The following is a 3,096-nucleotide window of genomic DNA, read 5'->3' on the forward strand; positions in this document are numbered from 1 at the left end:
CCTACCGTCTGTCTCTCTCACTGGAAGTACATTCCTCTAGCATGGAGCCTCTAGGTTCTCAGTTATACCCCCATGCTTTCTGCCATACTTGACATATAGTACTCAATAAGTGTTTTTCAGCTGAACTGACTGTGAGAAGATATTTATCTGAGCTGCAAATAAAGGCAAACACACTGTTGTCTGGCTGAAAACATTGAGCCCTTTGTGGTAGGAGATTGGGTACCACTTGATAGACAGTAAAGACCACGGGGACAGCCAGTACTCTAAAGCATAGCCAGCCCCACCTGGGACACTGATGTATCCACCTGCCATATGTGAAAAGAGATAAAATTTTAGGACCTTCCAAATGTACTGTGCTAAGAATAAAAGTTAAGCCCTGCAAACTGAGTCATATAACATGACCATTCTTTTCCTCTGGTGCATGACCATTGTTTCCTGACTTTTGTGTTGAGATGTTACATGTCAACCAGACTTCCCATTCTTCATTTAAACCTACACAAAATGATGCTGGAGACCTTGTGGTTGTTACCTCCTTACAATAGGATGTTAAGCCACCCCCTTAGCGTGGAATCAATAGTAGTCAATCAAATCTTATATCTGCATGTTAGCCTCTGTATGGAAAATGTTGTGATTCTGTTCAACACCTCCATTTTTGACCTCATAAGCGACCCTCGCTTTTCCCCACACCAGGACACCAGGAGCACTGATCACCATTCTTTGGTGTCCATGTGTCCTGAGATGGCCACCCTCACAGTGCACTTGAATAAACTCTCTTAACTGGGTCCTGAGCCTTTTGATTATTTTAAGTTGCCAAATATTAGGAAGAAAATGTGCACATTCTCAAACTAAAAGTGAATAAAGCCACACCACCACTGATGCTTTTCGAGATACATTTTATTACAAAAGAAAGTTTGAATGTAAAAACAAATACAGCAACGTCAGCACAGTGGCAGAGTATGATGCTCCAAGCTCTTCTCCCCCAACAGAAATTTTCTTTTTTTGGAGACAGGGTCTCACTCTGTCACCCAGGCTGGAGAGCAGTGGTGTAATCTTGGCTCACTGCAACCTCCGCCTCCCGGGCTCAACAGAAATATATTTTTTTAAAGCAGAAACTTTCAAAAAAAAAAATGTTTCTATTGAGCCCAGGAGGCAGAGGTTGCAGTGGCTCATGCCTGTAATCCCTTTGGGAGGCCGAGGTGGGTGGATCACTTGAGGCCAGGAGTTTGAGACCAGCCTGGCCAACGTGATGAAACCCTGTCTCTACTAAAAATACAAAAATTAGCTGGGTGCGGTGGCAGGGGCGCTTGTAATTCCAGCTACTTGGGAGGCTGAGGCAGGAAAATCACTTGAACCCAGGAGGCAGAGGTTACAGTGAGCTGAGATCGTACCATTGCACTCCAGCCTGGGCGACAGAGCGAGACTCCATCTCAAAACAAACAAACGAACAAACAAACAAACAAAATAACCATTTGTAACTACTTTAAAAAATAGTCTAATGTTTATAGCAACCACATAAGGGCTGAGTCCAGAAAAAGACACTTCAAAACCATAGCAGCAGGGCAGTGTTGTCTGCTGGGTCCTGGAGACCTTCGGTGTCGCCGCTGCTCTCATCATGCCTTCGGTCCAGACCGCGTCACAGCCTCTCGGGAGACGGGGGCCCTCAGAACCTCCTTAGCGCCAGACTCCAGGCCGCAGGCAGCCCAGCAGCAGCAGCAGGATAACAGAACCTCTGGATGCACTCTTCCTGGGAATCTTTGCTGATTTGCAGCTGCTGCACCGTGTTCCTCATTAGCATCTGTCAGCTTAGTCGTTACATCATTTCACTGTGGTGGCTGGGACTCAGCTCGGAATTCTATATATATGGAAAAAGCACCTGGGTCCCAGTCTTTCATTGGCTTCAACACAAACAGAAGTGCCTGCTCTTGAGGCTGGTGGGCTTCTAGGCAAGATGTCCCTGCCCATCGGGATAAACTGCTGGGCATCTAGCTATGATGATGCCCTCGAGGACCCTGTGCCCATGCCTCCTCCATCGGACACGGGCAGCGTCCGCTGGAAGCCAGTGATTCCAGAGTGCAAGTATCAGTGCCTCGCCAAGGAGGAGGAAGAAGAGGCCAGCGTACCCGCCCCTGCCATGACCCTGTCATTGACAGTGTGACACGGTCCCAGTGGTGAAGTCTAAAGCTAACCATATCATCATGAATTCTCTGTTCACAAAACAGACAGGAAAGTACTCAGCATTTTGGGTGACAGACAGGGCTGAGAGGTGCTGGCTACACACCGCACAAGGGCCTCACCACGGAGGAGACCAAGTACTTTTGAGTGGCGGAAGTGCTCCACCAACTAAAGCTACAGAGTGGAGAGAGAACAAGAGAAGAGAGGCAGCCTGCCTCAGCCCAGTCAGCCCCAAGCTGCACTCCTCACTCTTCCCCTGAGCAGAGGCCCAGAGGCTAGTTCACTTCTGGTTCTTCCACAGCTTTACCTGGCCCAAATCCCAGCACCATGGATTCTGGAAGTGGAAATAAGGACAAAAACTTGTCAGATAAGTGGAGCCTCTTTGGACCGAGATCCCTTCAGAAGGGTGATTCTGGAAGTTTTGCCACCCAGGCCTACCAAGGAGCCCAGAAGCCCTCTCCGATGGAACTGATCCGTGCCCAGGCCAACCACATGACTAGAGATCCGGCAACCTTGAGGCCGCCCAAGATAGACATCCCAGTGATGGAAGGGAATAAACAACTGCCATGGACCCATCATCTCAAACCTGGTGACTTGAATATGCTAACACCCACTGGCTTCTAGAGTGCTTTCTCTTCCAGTCCTCTGGTAAAGAGGGTTTCTTGCCCCACTCCCCTTTTAACTTGGCGCTCTCTCTATATATATATTTGTTTTGTTTTGTTTTGAGACGGAGTCTCGCGCTGTCGCCCAGGCTGGAGTGCAATGGCACGATCTTGGCTCACTGCAACCTTTGCCTCCCAGATTCAAGTGATTCTCCTGCCTCAGCCTCCTGAGTAGCTGGGATTACAGGTGCCCACCACCACGCCTGGCTAATTTTTGTATTTTTAGTAGAGACAGGGTTTCACCATGTTGGCCAGGCTGGTC

General features: G+C 48.6%; 1 pseudogene; it reads left to right on the forward strand.

The window, feature by feature from the left end:
* The first annotated feature begins 1,897 nt into the window (after positions 1–1,897).
* Positions 1,898–2,796, forward strand: LOC129012454 (putative monooxygenase p33MONOX; annotated as a pseudogene).
* Positions 2,797–3,096: the final 300 nt, after the last annotated feature.

Source organism: Pongo pygmaeus, chromosome 1, assembly GCF_028885625.2.
Source record: "Pongo pygmaeus isolate AG05252 chromosome 1, NHGRI_mPonPyg2-v2.0_pri, whole genome shotgun sequence".
NCBI classification, from domain to species: Eukaryota; Metazoa; Chordata; class Mammalia; order Primates; family Hominidae; genus Pongo; species Pongo pygmaeus.